Source organism: Triticum urartu, chromosome 3 (genome assembly GCF_003073215.2).
Source record: "Triticum urartu cultivar G1812 chromosome 3, Tu2.1, whole genome shotgun sequence".
In the NCBI taxonomy this organism is placed as follows: domain Eukaryota; kingdom Viridiplantae; phylum Streptophyta; class Magnoliopsida; order Poales; family Poaceae; genus Triticum; species Triticum urartu.
In genome coordinates, this window is record NC_053024.1 from 731,375,734 (window position 1) to 731,386,078 (window position 10,345).

At 49.1% G+C, this 10,345-nt stretch overlaps 1 long non-coding RNA gene across 2 annotated transcripts; it reads right to left on the minus strand.

The window, feature by feature from the left end:
* Positions 1-387: 387 nt before the first annotated feature.
* Positions 388-1,226, minus strand: LOC125549497. Of its 2 annotated transcripts, none has more exons than XR_007301355.1 (2): positions 1,110-1,226; positions 388-936 (listed from the first exon to the last, which is right to left on the minus strand). It is a non-coding gene; the product is annotated as an uncharacterized LOC125549497 (long non-coding RNA). The 2 variants fall into 2 exon arrangements; XR_007301354.1 differs by having other exon boundaries at positions 388-941; positions 1,110-1,196.
* Between the last annotated feature and the right edge of the window lie 9,119 nt (positions 1,227-10,345).

Here is a 10,345-nt window from a genome sequence, read left to right on the forward strand (position 1 = left end):
ATCACAAATCAAATCCGAAGGCGTAGGCGACGGCGGCGAACCCTCTGAGTCGTCGCTATCTCCGTCGGCATCCTCCTCGTCCGTAGCCAATAAGGCCCAGAAGCGGCCGCCGATGCCCGCCTGAGCCGCCGCGGGAGGACACGGTGCTTCTTCAACTGTGTCAAAGCTAGTTCCAAGCGTCGGGTTAACAACAGTGCCAACCTTGTTGTCTGCATAAGCTCTTATTGAAGCCTCGAGGGCAGGGACTCTGCTTGGGTTGGCATCCCTCTCTTCTGGCGCGTTGCCAATTCTAACACTGCATTCCCCCCACAAAAACGGTGGTAAATGTACTCTCTACTTGTACAGAGCGTCATAAACAGAGGTTTTTCTGAAAAAATAATGTTCATCTTTTGATAAAGAATCAACAAAAATTATGATTCTAAGCTAGCAAGAATGCTTATAAGAGGTAGACAAAAAGGAATTGTTTCTACATGGGGGTGAACTCTGTATATGCGTTTTTTCTCGTTACAGGCAAGTACAGGGAGATTCAATATCTGGTCTTACAGAAAAATGCTTTCATGGAGGTACAATCTCTGGCATCGCAGCAAAGTAACCGACAGATGAGTGTGTGTTTCTTACCGTCGAGTCCAACAGGAGGCCTTTGATTTCTTCACGACGACCCCTTCTGCATCTCCCTCCTCTTCCATAGATGCAATGGACGTTTTTTGAGCCGCCATATCGTTTGAGTCACCAATGATCTCACTCCCACCGTTTATGTATGAGCCGAGATTCGCGTCCACCACCCCGAACTGCTATTTACCGCTGCCACCGTCCATCGGCTCAGAAGAAATCACATAAGAGGAGCGCTCGCGCCCTTCATGAATGGAAGCAACCACAGACTCCACAACATCGATTCCGCCACCCAAAATATCACCCGCATCAGCCTTAGGAACCAATCTGCACTACATACACACTTCTCATCTAGTCAGATCCAGCCAACACCAGGGACAAAGAATAACTCAAGAATGAACAGGGGTGGATTCAAGTAGCAGAACACCAAATCAAATTAATGTTCCCTTCCCCGGGGCAAGCAACGGAACGAGATATAGGGACGCGAGATTGGTTCTTACCCTGACTCTGCTTCCTCAAAGAAGAACTCGAGGCCCGGAGGCCATCCATGGCGAGACGCCGCTCCGCACAGCCACGAACTGGAAGGGGATGAGTGCCCTGACGAGGCTAAGAAGAAGCACCGCTTCGGGCGTTAAGCCTGCATCGCCAGTTGGGCCCAGGATTAATGGCGCACCAGCCCATACCTGCCACCGCTACCTACATGTGCTATTTTCAAATCAGCCCAGCAAGCACATGACGTGCTTGCGTATCCAGCGCGCACCCAAGGCCCACGTACACCGCTGGCACAGCAGCCCACGGCACGCATGTATTTCAACTGAGCAGCTGCCGTATTCCTCCAACGAAAAAAGCATGCACACATCGCCACGCTCTACTGCACGGCGCCAGATTTCGGCCTGCACGGTGCTCGGCCACCAAAACGCCACTCTTAATAAACTAGTTTTATTAAATTAACTAGTTCAACTACTAAGCACTTATTATAAATAAAATAAAATAGTACTTATTAAAAATAAACTAGTTTAACTAGTTTTACTATTTTTTAACTACTTATATTAAACACTTTCTCTTCTTATTTTCCCTTTTCCTCTCCTGCTTTCTCTTCTAAATACGAATATATACATAAATGACTTTGATCATACACAATTTTCCTATACATACACAATATGAACATATACATAAATTAACAAAGAAAATTCTATGAACAAAAAAATCATTAAAATTCTATGAACAAAATTACAACAGAAAAAATCATAAAAATTATATGAACAAAATAAAAATTCTATGAACAAAATTACAACAGAAAAAAATCATAAAAATTCTATGAAAAAATTGGCATATTCTTTGCATATATATGAACATACAAAAATTTGCATATTCAACAATAATATCACCAAAAAATCTATGAACAGAAAAAAAATCTAACACAATATGAACAAATTACAACAACTCAATTAACTACACATCTAAATTAACTACGCATCTAAATTAGGAAAGTTCATATGAGCTCACTGCGCAAGGGGGCGGCGACGAGGAGGCAGGGCACGGGGATGGCGACGGTGAGGGGCGCGGCGACGGTGAGGGGCGCGGCGACGGCGACGGTGAAGGGCGCTGCGACGGGCGACGAGGAGGCAGGGCCGGCGGCGTCAAGGCAGGGGGCGCGGGGCGGCGACGGCGTCTGGGCGGCGCGGGACGGCGTCGAAGGCAGGGCGACGACGGTGATGGCGAGGCGCAGAGGGGCAGCCTGGCGCCGTCGTCGGGGCGTGGAAGACGAACTGAATGAAAATTTTCACAAGTGCTAGTTATATAGACGAAGCATTGGTCCCAGTTCGTGACAGCAACCGGGACGAATGCCACCTTTAGTCCCGGTTGGTGCCACCAACCGGGACCAAAGGCCTCTTTTCAGCAGCCCAAAGGGCGGGAAGCAGAGGCCTTTGGTACCGGTTGGTGACAACAACCGGGACTAAAGGGGGTGCATTGGTCCCGGTTGGTGCCATGAACCGGTACCACTGGGCCCCTTTAGTCTCGATTGGTACCACCAACCGAGACCAAAGGCCTTGCACAGCGGCGTGGTGGTGGGAGTTTAGTCCCACCTCGCTACACTAGTAGAAAAAGGGCCATTGGTCCCGGTTCATAAGGCTCATCTGTCCCGGTTGGGGAACCGGGACTAAAGGGTCGTTACTAATGCCCTAGGCCTTTAGTCCCGGTTCTTATACTAACCGGGACAGATGGGCCTCCACGTGGCCGGTGCTGTGAGCCCAGGTAGGAGGCCCTTTAGTCCCGGTTAGTGGCACCAACCGGGACCAATAGACATCCACGCGTCAGCTGTTCAGGGGCTAGGTTTTTGTTTTTTTTTTCTGAAAGGGGGGTGGATTTGGGGGTTTTGTATGGTTAATTAAGGTGTTTCATATATTGTGTTAGGTAGCTAATTAATTAATAGAGAGAAGTGTCCTCTCTTATCTCCGTGCTTGGTCGATGCTACGTACTATACGTATAGAGAGGCCCTCGACACGCTAGCTAGTAAGAAAATGAAGGAAACCATTAAGTACAAAATTGTTCGTCATGCATACCGAGAGAAGTGATCGACCTCTCCTTCCCCGAGAGATTGGTCGAACAACAAGTTTTCGTATTATCTATCCGACGCTACTGGTTACATACATATCCAATATGTAAGATCTCTTACAAACCTCTAGCATTTGAACTCAAGTTCCACATGGTATTCTCCGGCTTTATTGATGACGTGGTAAAGAAAGAATCCCGCCAATTCCTCTTGAATTGCTTTAATGTGATCTTGTGGTAAGAGTTCATTCCGCATCTGTCACGTCTAATTTGAAGAACGGGGTTAATACATATATATGAATGAAACTCAACAGAAATGATGGTGTAATAAAATAAAATTGTGAATATTATTGCTTACGCACTTCATATTGTCTTTTAGAGTAGCCCCGCTTATCTTTGCAAGTCGCGTTAGATGAACTCGCACACGTAGTATCCACAGTAATCATTCCCTTGTTCCTGCCACAAGCACTTTACAAGAAATAGAGGTCAATCAAACTGATAATGAAGCATTATAAATGGCATTGATGAAAGTAGCAATAATCAACGGGAGATGCGCGCAACTAGCTAGCTAGTAGTACTTACTTTTGGGTATGTATATCGCAGCTCCTTCGGCAGTCCCGGAGCTTCTGCGGTGAACTTTTTCCAAACCCTGCAAGAGAAAAAAAATTATTACTTGAGATACCAGGAAATGAACAAAAAGTTGCCGATATGGTGCAATAATGATCGATTGAACTTACTTGTTGAGAATTTTAGTCATGTCCGCATAGGTCTCGGGATCTTTTCTTCTCGAGTCTAAGACAGTTATTAGTCCCTGCTCAAACTTAATCTCCAGGAGAATATAGTGGAAGCTGCGCACGCATGCATAACTCATCAATTACATTACTATAACCTCGCTCGAGTAATAGGGGAAACCGAATATGCACACGACAGTAACACTCACTTGAAGTTGTAAGGAAAGATTATTAAATCTTTGTTTTGATTTATTATCAATGATTTGAGCAAGTTGGCCTTGGCTTCTTTGGCGCTCTTTTTAACCTGAAATTCGTCTATGAGATTTGTGTTAATGAACCCAATATCATACATTTCTGCTTTTCTGCACTCTACGATCTTCAATCTGCATAATATAGTAAGGATAATTATAAATACATGCAATGAAAGAGCTGAGCTATATATAGAGACTTAATGATAGAAGTAGTACTTACAGATAGTAGCAAGTGACCGTTAATTTATCGAGAGCCTTTTGATTGAAGAACTGGAAGAACTCCTCAAATGGAACATAGAACAGATCAATTCCAACGAGGTCGTGCTCCTCTTTAACTCTCAGATACAAAGTATTTGTCCCCCCCATACTCTCTGCAGGTTTTCATGTACCAGTCATGGAATCTTCGCATCATCGTTGTCAGAGATTTTTCATCTTTGACGAGAGGCTTCCCGTACTCATATCTGTGTTCGTCCACCTCCAAGAAATCATAATGAACATCGTCGGGCAGGTAATCTCCAAGATTGTTATAACCGGGCACCATCCCCGGATCATTAACGACGATGTTGCTAGACACATTGAGCGGGGGGCACGATTCGTTCGCTTGTTCGCCGAGCTGGGCAATTTTTTTCCCAGCTGCTCGTCGTTCTTTCAACCTTTGATCACTTCTAGTACTTCCCGACCGCTCCGCTTCGAGATATACATTTTCAGTAATGCGCTCATAGTTGGTTTTTGGCGGAGACTTTGGTGGTTTCCTCAGGGCATCGATAGTGCGCTTTGCTTTCACCGGATCTACCTTCTCCTCCGGAGGTGGATGTCTCTTTGCTTTCACCCCTTCAAAGAAGTCCTTCACTTCTTTTTCCACGATCTTCCTGGTTTCTTCCACGGACCTCTCGTACGGTAACTTCTCTAGAGGCTTGAGAGGTTGACCGTATCTGTATTGCCTCCCGTCTCTGGCTGTACTGCTAGAAGCCAGAGCAAACGGAGCGGCTGCGGCTGTCTTCTTTCGTGCTTGCTTACGAGGCGGAGGAGAAGGAGTACAACGCGCGAGAGCAATCGGGGCAGCGGCGGGTCTCTTCCGCCCTTGTTGGCGAGGCGGAGAAGGAGGAGGTTGGCTGCTCGTGCGCGCCGGCGCAGGCAGAGAAGGAGGCGGAGTGCCGCCACGCGCCGGAGAAGGAGGCTGAGTGCCCTAATCACTCACCGGAGGAGGAGGCGGAGTGCCCTGACTGGCTGGAGGAGGAGGAGGAGGAGGCGGAGGCGTCTAGTTCGGAAGGTTGATGAGCTCCTTCCGCCATAGGCATGGAGTCTTTAGAAAAGAACCCAGCCGAGTCTCCCCGTCACCCGTAGAGTGGTCAATCTGGAGGTCCTCAAATCCTTCGTACTCATACATATAGGCGGCGCGCGGTTCAAGGGTGACGTCAAGTCTCACGAGCGTCTTGGATCGGAGAAGCTGCAGCCGGAACCATGGCGGCATGAAGCGGGAGTCTGTCAGCGGCGCTGGTCCAAAACAGGGTCTCCTTGCCATCTCCCACATGTGTGATTGTAGCTGTTCTGAAGATTGAACGCGCTTCCTCAGAGATGCTGATCTCGAAGCCTTTCCATGGGCGTGAGCTGTCCGTGCGTTGAAGCCATGCCCAGCGTGCTTGGAGCGCGGAGTTGAGCCAGCGAAGATCCGGTATGCCTAAACCTCCAGCCCACTTGGGCGCACAAACATTCCTCCAAGCCACCTTACATTGTCCACCGTTAGCCTCCTCTTTTCCGCACCAAAGGAAGCCCCTACAGATTTTGACGATTGCCTTGATCGTCCTTGGGGGAAGGCACTGGCCAAGCATGGCATGGATCGGGATTGCGCATAACACGGATTTGACCAGGATTAGCCGGCTGCTGATCGGGAGAGAAGCTCCTCTCCATGTCGGCAATCTGACGGCCACTTGGTTAACCAGGTCTTGAAGCTGGACCGCAGATAGACGTCGCAGGTTTAACGGCAGGCCGAGGTAGTGACAAGGAAAAGACCCAATCTGGCAACCCAGAATCTCAGAGATCCACCCCATTTGCTCGGCCGAACATCGAATTGGCATGGCGGCAGTCTTAGCCATGTTAATCCGCAGGCCAGATGCTCCACCGAACAGCTCATAAGACGATCGTTCCCACGTAGTCCTCGTACCGTCCAGCCGGCCTCGGGGCAGCCAACCTTGTAAACCACGAGCATGTGCATCCTGGTGACTCCGGCGAGGATACAACTACTCAGAGTGGGCTGCTCCGAGAACACGACCTTCCGCAGAAGTAAAGGATCATCCGTGTGTGGCCGTGTGTGGGCAGAGAGCGCCACTTCTGAACGGCGCCTGGGAGGAGCACCTTTGGACGGCCTCGCCGGGGAGAGAGAGCCGAGGCAGGACCACACCCTCTTCCGGGCAGTACACGCGGTTCGTCCTGTGGGCGCCGCTCGGGTCAAGGATCAACCATGGGAGAGCGCTGCGTGGCAGGTGCCGCGATGCAGTCGTGGTGGTGAGACGGAGGTAGCTTATGGACAGGAGATCGCCGGGGAGGCTGGACCACCGCTCCGCTGCCGGTGTGTTCGCTCGAGCGCCGCCGCCGCAGGCTGTGGCGTTGGTCGACGTCATCTTGGCGTTGATCTTCTGATGAGTCTACAAATAAAGCGTTGGTCGGTCGATGGTAGGGAATCGAGTTTTATCGATTAGGTGATATACAAGGAGGCTGTATGTATGGGGTTTGAACACAAACACGTAGGAGTATTTCCACACCTAACCGATCACGTACGTATCTTCCGATCACATCTCTTCTCAAATTTCCATACCTAACCGATCATGTACATATATACCATATATAGGCGTTGTTTTCCTCGCTGAGGAAACGCTCCGGTTTTCCCTCGAGTCCCTGATTTCTCGCGTTCGTGGGTTGGTCGATACATCAAGCTCGTACGCTCGGATCAATCGGCCGGTGCAAGATCAAAGATGACCGCCTCCGCCTACGGCGGTGGCGGCGGCGCCCAAGAGAACTCATCGGCGGCGCCCAAGAGAACTCATCGGCGGCAGTGCCATGGTCCAGCCTTCCCGACGATCTCCTCATCATAAGTTATCTCAGCCTTACCGCCCCAGTAGACCGCATCCGCTTTGCCGCCGTGTGCAGTGTGCACGGCGTGGCATGCCGTCGCATCACCGCACCTGCCACGCAGGGGCGTTCTCCCATGGCTGATCCTTGATCCAAGCGGTGGCCACAAGACGGAGCGCGTGTACTGCCCCGAAGAGAGTGTGGCCCTGCCAGGGCTCCATCTCCCCGGCGAGGCCGTCCACAGGTGCTTCGTGGGCAGCCACGACCAAGGCTGGGTCACCACGTCCGAGGCTCCGTTCCTCATCATTAACTTCTTCTCGGGCGCAGTGGTGGCTCTCTCTTTGAAGCATCTGTTCCACACACTCCAGCGCAGGGGTGACGCGTTATTCTTGCGAAAGATCATCTTCTCATGAGATATCGCCTTTTGCAATGGCGAGCTCTATGGCATCACAAGAGACAGCAAGAGGCTCATCAAGTACGAGTTTGGTGTAAACCAACTTGAAGAGCTCGATGTTAACATCCGCTCGTTGTGCATGCTAAACAACTACGAAAACGGCCAGACGAGCATGTGGGAAAAAAATCCTATACGACCAGGTCGTACGGGACCAAACTGGAGACCCACTTCTGCGTGCGACATCTGGCGAACCGGATCTCAAAGCAACAGTCACCGCTCTCAACTTCCTGCCCACCCCAATTCCCACGTCCAGAAAATTATCCCCATCACTTCACATCTCGCCAGTGACGGCACAATGCGACGAGGACAGCAAGGCACCAGATCAAGGAACATACAAGGCAGTCGGCAGCCTCTCCGCCAGAACCTTCTCTGCCAAAGATCTTTCAAACCATGGGCAGTGCCCGAGCTGCGTGCCTGCCTGCGTCGCCGAGGAACATGCCGTTTCCGATGGGGATGGAGTGCCACGAGTAAGGAGTTGCCACCGGAGTCAAGGATCATGCCAGGGCGGATGGGCGACTAGATAGGGAAGGGACGCGAGTCGGTCCGTCGATGAACCTTGCCGTTGCTGGCGATGATGGAGCACGCCGAGTTGGGCCATCGATGAACGTCGTCGCTGCCGGCCAGAATGGAACGAGCTGATCTGATCTGGGGACTTGTCAATGGTTTTCAGGAGCGCACTGCCGGTGACGTGGCGAGCAGTTGGGCGGATCACAACGGCGACTGTAGAGTTTTTCTTTAACCGCGGCGGCTGTAGAATTTGGGATTTGGCAAAGGGGAACGGTGCGTGCGTTATTGCTGCGTTGAGATTCGGGTTTGCCAGCTGTCGCTTGCAGAAGTGGGTCTCCAGGTTGAGTGCGTACGGCCCAGGTCGTAGAGGATTTTTTTTCCGAGCATGTGATGTACATTCTTGAGCTACGTGTCAACCTTGTAATGGTGGTGAGTAATTATACGTTGCACAACAGCTTCACGGCCATCGGAAAAAACAACTTCACAGTTTTTGAGCTAGTCCACAGCCACAGGTATAGCTGGGCAAGGGTTAATAGCTTTGGAGACTACGCGCTATTCCTGGGGCCAACAGGCTCCAAGCAGTGCGTGGGCAAGTGGGTGGGGTGAGATGAAGAGAAACCACATCTAATTTTCCCAATGGTGTCAAGGTATTCTGGAAGAGCTTAAATGACGATGGTTACCGTGTGTATTACAAGAAAGATGAAAGTGTCATGGATGGTGTGAAAGGCATCATGTCTACAGGGTACTACGCAGTGGACGGTGTCCATCCCCCCATGTGGCTATTCCCTGAGAGATGTGCAGAGGGTTAGGGTCCGGCTAGTGTATTATCCCATGATAAATTACTCTTTTTTTCCTGATCTTTAATGTCGTTTTCATGTGTTAGTTGGACAATTCACGGGTTGTGTGACATGACATTGGTCACTACACACGTACTCAAGAGCACTTGGTACCGTCATGTGGCTTCATAACTACAAAGGAAAACATTGTGAAATATATTATGATCAGGGCGTATACCTGCAAGATCAGAGCGTTAATTATATTAAGGAGGGATCACTTCTATAACCATGTTTTTTTGCAGGAATTCTATATCTATCTTGACACACGATTAGATTAATCGACTTGACACATGTCTACTTATCTATCTTAGCATTACCATTTTCTCATGTTCTCCATTTGGAAGTGTTAGTATATTCTGATATATCTCAAGCTATTCGCATGGATACGAGGATGTGGGGTTGTTGTAGCAAATGCATCCATGCTTGGAAGTCCACTCGCGCGGTCAAAACAAAGTAACAGTAATTAACCACCTAATTTATCGAGGGTTAAAGAGATACTCTCTGGCTGCAATTTATTCATCAGGTACAACAAAATAACTTTGAAATGGTGTGGGCATGCATTGACCTAAACATAACTTACAGAGACAGCTCACAAAATTTACAGCAAAATAACCGAACAAATTATAGAACAGTAACCACTAAAAAATTCAAGATGTGAAGCAAAATATAAGAACTAATAACCTTAGCAAAGACGTTATATTGCAGACAATACAATAGAATTGCCCCAACATTACACATGCACAAGCACAAAGCCTGACGCAAAACACAAGGATGGGTACAGCAAAACGCAACAAAATTGGAGGACCATAGCTCATAGATTCAACAAAGCACATCGACCGACGAGCTCACAGAATTGGAGGACCATAGCTCACAGATCTAGAAACTAGAGTAATGGAGGTAGAAGAAGAACAGCATACCACTGGGAAGATAAAATTCCAACCACCAGTGAGTCGACTGCTAAAATCTTGAAGCAAGGGTCCCTTGCAGAAGATTTACAAAACAAGGCAAAAAAAAAGAACAACGTAGGATCAGATGGGTGAGAGCTCACAAAATCCACAGATCGCATCCGCTGAGATCTAGAAAAAGACCAACGAATGGAGGGGAGGGGCAACAACAGATGCAAACCACATGGAAGAGCACCTCTAACCACCAGTGGACCAATAGCAGCAACGAGCGCTCAAGCAACGAGAGAAGAAGAACTTTGAATGGAAATTACCCCTCTCTCCCCCCTGCTCTCGAAGTCTCTGCTTCTGCTTGAGACTGATGAATTGGGAACGGGTAGCGACATGGGTTAACAGGCAGACCACAAACAAAACAGCGAGCACTGTAAACAAATAA